Source organism: Eptatretus burgeri, chromosome 6 (assembly GCF_056783735.1).
Source record: "Eptatretus burgeri isolate ZD-2024b chromosome 6, Ebu_testis_v1, whole genome shotgun sequence".
NCBI lineage: Eukaryota > Metazoa > Chordata > Myxini > Myxiniformes > Myxinidae > Eptatretus > Eptatretus burgeri.
In genome coordinates, this window is record NC_140966.1 from 98018043 (window position 1) to 98024042 (window position 6000).

At 45.7% G+C, this 6000-nt stretch overlaps 1 protein-coding gene across 1 annotated transcript in view; it reads left to right on the forward strand.

Moving 5' to 3' along the window:
* The window catches only part of EIF3D (eukaryotic translation initiation factor 3 subunit D), a 73869-nt gene that overhangs the window by 62725 nt on the left and 5144 nt on the right, over nt 1-6000 (forward strand). The window lies entirely within an intron of this gene.

Below are 6000 nucleotides of genomic sequence, written 5' to 3' on the forward strand. Positions count from 1 at the left end.
ATCTCAAAAAGTTGTGGATGGATCCGGATTAAATTTTGTGGACATGTTCGGTGTGTCACAAGGACGAACTGGTTAGATTTTCGTGAAGATCCGGATCCGGCTTCTATAATTTTTTAAGCGATTCCTCACCTTTTAGAGAAGGGGCTAAAACGATATGTAGCATGATATCTCAAAAAGTTGTGGACGAATTTCGATGAAACTTGGTGGACAAGTTGGGTGTGTGACGAGGAAGAATTTATTCGATTTTGGTGAAGATCCGGATCCGGATACGAGAATTATTTAATTTTTAAAGTAATTCTTCACCATTGAGAGATCGGGCCAAAAACTATATTGTCCTGTATCGCATAATATTTCAAAAATGTATTGATTGGGCCCGATGTGTTCTCGTGGATCAGGCATTACGTGGCGGAGGTGTGCACTCTTCCGAGTGCTCTTCTCGTTTGGTTTATGTTTTGATCTTTGGGTTTTGGGGAGTACAGTTCATAAATATTTAAATACCTGCACTTTGATATTGCTTCGGTGTGTTGCTACCTTTTATTTATTTATTTATTTTCATGGGTCGCTTTTTGATGCACATCGCAAGTTGCCCGAAGAGATTTTAAAGTTCGCCACAAAGTGTTGGACGTACATGTGCGCCAGACCACGTTTGGCCCTGCAAATGATCCCAGTCGTTGAGGATTTTGGTGAGCCAGCTGAGATTTTTACCAACAGTTCATTCGTAACCCCTGGGTGCCCCCCCCTATTATTTACCAGACTCAGTGGCACAATTGTTGGTGCCCTCTCCGAGTCTGGGAGGTCGGCGGTTCAAACTCGAACCCGACCGAGTCGTACCAAATCTTTAATGGAAAAGGAGTTCAGTTTTGGCGTGCCAGCCGTGCCTGCATCCGTCCATCCGTCTGCCTGCGTCCATTCTGTGCCTGCCTGCATGCGTCCACAATTGTCCTATAGGGAATACCACAAATCATGCCTAATCTGCAAACAGTACGATATAGTTCAGTAAGATTTCAAACGTTACGATACACACTACATGGCTAAAAATATGTGGACACCTGCTTGTCCAACATCTCATTCAAAAATCATCGGCATCGACATGGACTTGGTCCCCCCCCCTCCCCTTGCTGTTATAGCAGCCTCCACTCCTCTGGGAAAGCTTTTCACTTGGAACATTGCTGTGAGGATTTGCTTCCATTCAGCCACAAGAGCATCAGTGAGGTCAAGCACTGATGTTGGGCGATTAGATCTGGCTCGCACTCGGCGTTCCAATTCATCCCAAAGGTGGTTGAGGTCAGGGCTCTGTGCAGGCCAGTCAAGTTCTTCCACACCGATCTCGACAAACCATTTCTGTATGGACCTCACCTTGTGCATGGGGGCATCGTCATGCTGAAACAGAAAAGGGCCTTCCTCAAACTGTTGCCACAAAGTTGGAAGCACAGAATCATCGAGAATGTCATTGTGTGCTGTCGCATTAAGATTTCCCTTCACTGGAACTGAGGGGGCCGATCCCAGACCATTATTCATCCTCCAGCAAACTTTACAGTTGGCACTATGCATTCGGGCAGGTAGCGTTCTCCTGGCATCCACCAAACTCAGATTCTTCCATCGGACTGCCAGATGGTGAAGCGTGATTCATCACTCCAGAGTCCAATGGCCGTGAGCTTGACACCACTCCAGCCGACGCTTGGCATTGCACATGGTGATCTTCGGCTTGTGTGCAGCTGCTCGACCATGGAAACCCATTTCATGAAGCTCTCAACGAACTGTCCTTATGCTGACCTTGCTTCCAAATTCAGTTTGAAACTCGGTAGCGAGTGTTGCAACAGACGATTTTACCGCGCGACACACTTCAGCACTCGGTGGTCCCGTTCTGTGAGCTTGTGTGGCCTACCACTTCGTGGCTGAGCTGTTGTTGCTCCGAGACGTTTCCACTTCATAATAACAGCATTTACAGTTGACCGGGGCAGCTCTCGCAGGACAGAAATTTGACGAACTGACTTGTTGGAAAGGTGGCATCCCATGACGGTGCCACGTTGAAAACCACTGAGCTCTTCAGTACGGTCCATTCTCCTGCCAATGTTTGTCTGTGGAGATTGCATGGCTGTGTGCTTGATTGTATCCACCTGTCAGCAATGGGTGTGGCAGAAATAGCCGAATCCACTAATTAGAAGGGGTGTCCGTATACTTTTGGCCATGTTTTGTCGTTGAGTAAGGTGAGGATAGATTTATTCTGTTTTCAATTTACATTAAAAGAAAAACTCATTCTTCGTTGTCTTCTTCTTTGTCTTCTTCTTTTTCTTCGTCTTCTGAGTCTTATTCAATCCCGTTTCTCATATCGATGAGATTCAGAAAACACTCGCTATATTCAAAACGTTTATTTATATATTTATTTTTTCAACATTTCCATTTTAATCATGTAACAGTCATATATCGCCCGATCAAACAACAGTTCCGATTATACACCACAGCCGCAGCTGACACTCACGAACTATGCAGGTAACAAATCTCATTTGAGTCTCTCTCAGCAACCGCTCGTTGCAGTATTTGCAACACAGGTGAGAAAAGGATTAAAAAAAAAAAAGCAGCTGATACTTCAATCATTTATTCACGCGATATTTATGGGGTGAACGTTAATTTTTCGCCGGGTACCTTTCTTCGTGATTTTAAAATGGTACGTGCCACTTCCTTGTTTGACCCTCGACATATAATTAGGATAGAGTCTGCCAGCATGGACAAACAACCCTCGGTTGTCGACCATTCTGCAAGTTTGATGGGATTGATGTATTGAAGTTCCTTGTAAAGGAACTTGTATTATCCCCATGCCACCAAACCAATTGGCTCAGTCTGTCTATCTGTTGCACTATCTCCTCCTAAAGGCCCGGTCACATCTTGACGTTTTAGCCAGCGATGGCAACGTATTAAAATGTATGTAAAACGCTGGCTTACGTTGAACTTTTGATGTTTTTTTTTTTAAAGATTGGGACGTATTCATAGCGACTTGGTCTTATGTATAACGCATTGGTAACGGACACAGAACGTTTCGTTGTGTTATAGATAACTTATACCAACGAATGCTGAACCTGTTGTCGGCCTACACAACTGATTCCCAACGATAGTCGAACTTCGGCATAGCGCGTTGCACGCATCGCCGACGATGTTGTGACGTAGCCTATTAAAATGCTGACGCACAACGATTCGAATCATAACTGCCGTAGAAATGGAAGTGACAACATCACGGTCACACCTTGGCGATCTTGCCAGCGTATGCCGACCTAAGAAAAATGTGTCTAAAACGTTGGGGCACGTCAAATACAGTATGAGTAAGTTTGGTATACGTGAGGAGAACGCTAAAGTACGCTATCATACGTCGTAGTAAGTAGAGTACGTCAAGAAATTTTAAACATGTTCAAAATTTTACGACGTACTCGGCGTATGACACACGTTCCGCATGCGATGGGGATAAGTTTTACACACGATGTGTGGACGCTTACACACGTCCACAAAGGCTACTTATAAGCTACTCATAAGTCGAAACACGTCGCGGTAATGTCTTTTTTACGCGAAACTTATTTCTAACTTATGTTTGACGTGCTTTGAACAAATTCTTTACGTAGTCCCAACACACATCGACGTATGTAGACGTATTCCAATGACGTCTTCCGGTCGACAAAAAAAAAATAAATGAACGTGTTTCTAGTTTACAACTGCCATATAAAGACGTGTTCCCAGCGGTTTTGGGAATTGGTATATAAAAATGGTGTTCATAAAAGGGGAACCCAACAGTGTTTTCGAGTCCTTTTTGAGTCGATGTCCATGTCAGCAGTAACAGTATTAGTATCAGTATCAGTATCAGTATTAGTATTAGTAGTAGTTTGTTCATGTTGGCAGTAGTAGGTGAGTGTGAGGGGGAGGGTGTGGGTTCTGATGGATCGTCCTTGCGTTTAACGATTTAACGATTTAAATGATAAACTAAACGATTTAAATGGCTGCATCTCCACTATTGAAAGTAGACGCTTGCGCTCAACAATTGGATTTTTTTTTACACTCAACGACTTTTAAACGGCACCACTCAGCTAGTTTCATTGTTTACAATGAACGATTTAAGTTTACAATGACGTGTTAAAACGCTCAAACTCGACTATTTTAAATAGACGCTGCCGATGGACAATTGGAATCATAGCCAAGCTAGACATCGAAGTGTGAACATCCTCGTCATGCAGAAGAAAAGTTTGAAGAATGCTGCAAATAAGTGTCCTGGCCGTGGCCGTGGACGCTGACGCAAGGACGATCCATTATACCGACGTCTTTCAGCCTATGAGTAACTTAAAAGTAACGTCTGTCGATGTGTGGCAACGATCGCGTAACGTGCCAACAACACGTTAATCATCGGTTAGAAATAAGTTTCGGGTACGCTAAACATTACCTCGGCGTGTCTCAACTTATGATTAACTTACAAGTAGCATGTGTTGACGTCTGTCAACGATCGCAGACCGTGCATACAACATGTGGCCAGCGTAGCGGAACGTGTGAGTCATACGTCGTGAAATTTCAAGCATGAAAAAATTTGAGGACAACCAAAAAGTACAACGTTTAAAGCCAACGTACAACGATGTATGGCAGTGTTTTTCAGCTTGCTCTCAATGTTATCAAAACTTACCCATAACGTATTCAACGTGTGCCAGCGTTTTAGAAAAAAAATTCAAAAATCGGCATACGTTGGCTAAAACGTCAAGGTGTGACCGGGCCTTAAACGGCTGGGAAGAAAGATTGAGATGGTTTGGACATGTGCACAGGAGGGATGCGGGGTATATCAGGAGAAGGATGCTGAGGATGGAGCCGCCAGGTAGGAGGAGAAGAGGGAAGGCCAAAGAGGAGGTTTATGGATGTGGTGAGGGCGGACATGCGGGTGGTTTCTGTGACAATGGAAGATGTGGAGGATGGAGCGAAATGGAGACCGATGATCCGCTGTGGAGACCCCAAATGGGAGCAGCCAAAAGAAGAAGAAGTTGCTGTAATCAACACTTGGCACAAAGGTGCATGAGCACGGTCATTTTATCCCCACCTCCTGGGGTGGGGACAAAAGGTCAGGTCAGGTATGGGAGCATGCGCCGGAGCAGCGCGTCGCTGCGTCCACTTTTCGCCGGTACTCCAGGGGCCTCCTTCAGGCCGTCCCCCAGGCAGATGCCTGGCCCATCCCCATCTCCTTGAGATGCTGATCAATGTGCTGCAACCACGAGGCATGTGGTCAGCCAATTGGCCTCCTCCACTCACGAGGCTCCCTCGCTGAGAGAATCTGGTGAGCAGGATCAGCATCAGGAAAACGAGTCACATATCCATACAACCGCAGCTGACGCTCACGGACGATGCAGGTAACAAATATCATCTGAGTCTCTCTCAGCAACCACTCCTTGGAGACGCAGTCTGACCAGCGATACCCAAGGATTCTCTGAAGAGACCTCATACCAAAGGAATTGAGTCTGTCTCAGATCCCTGGTCAGAGTCCAAGTCTCGCATCCATAGAGCAAGACTGGAAGCACCAAGGACCTGAAGACTCAGACTTTCATCCTCCCGCACAAGTACCGGCAGCACCACACCCCATGATCCAGGACTCCCCAGGACTCCCCAGGCTCGACCCATACGGCCATTGACCTCTGGCTCACAGCCAGCAGAGATATGATTATCACTGTCAAGGTAAGTGAATCTCTCTGTGACTTCAACATCCTCACCACAAACAGGTACAGACAGGATAGAAGCATCCAAGATGTCGTTGAAAGCCTGGATGTTAGTTTTGACCCAGGAAACCCGTAACCCCAGTTGCTCCGACTCCTCATTCAGCACCTCGAGGGTCCCAAAAAGGATATCTAAAGTCCCTGCAAAGATGGCTGCACCATCTGCGAAATCAAGGTCAGAGATCTTGACATTCCCAAACGATGCACTGCAGCTTGATCTCTCCGACATCATCCCCAGAATCCAGTCCATGCAAGTGCTAAGTTTTGGGGGACAGTA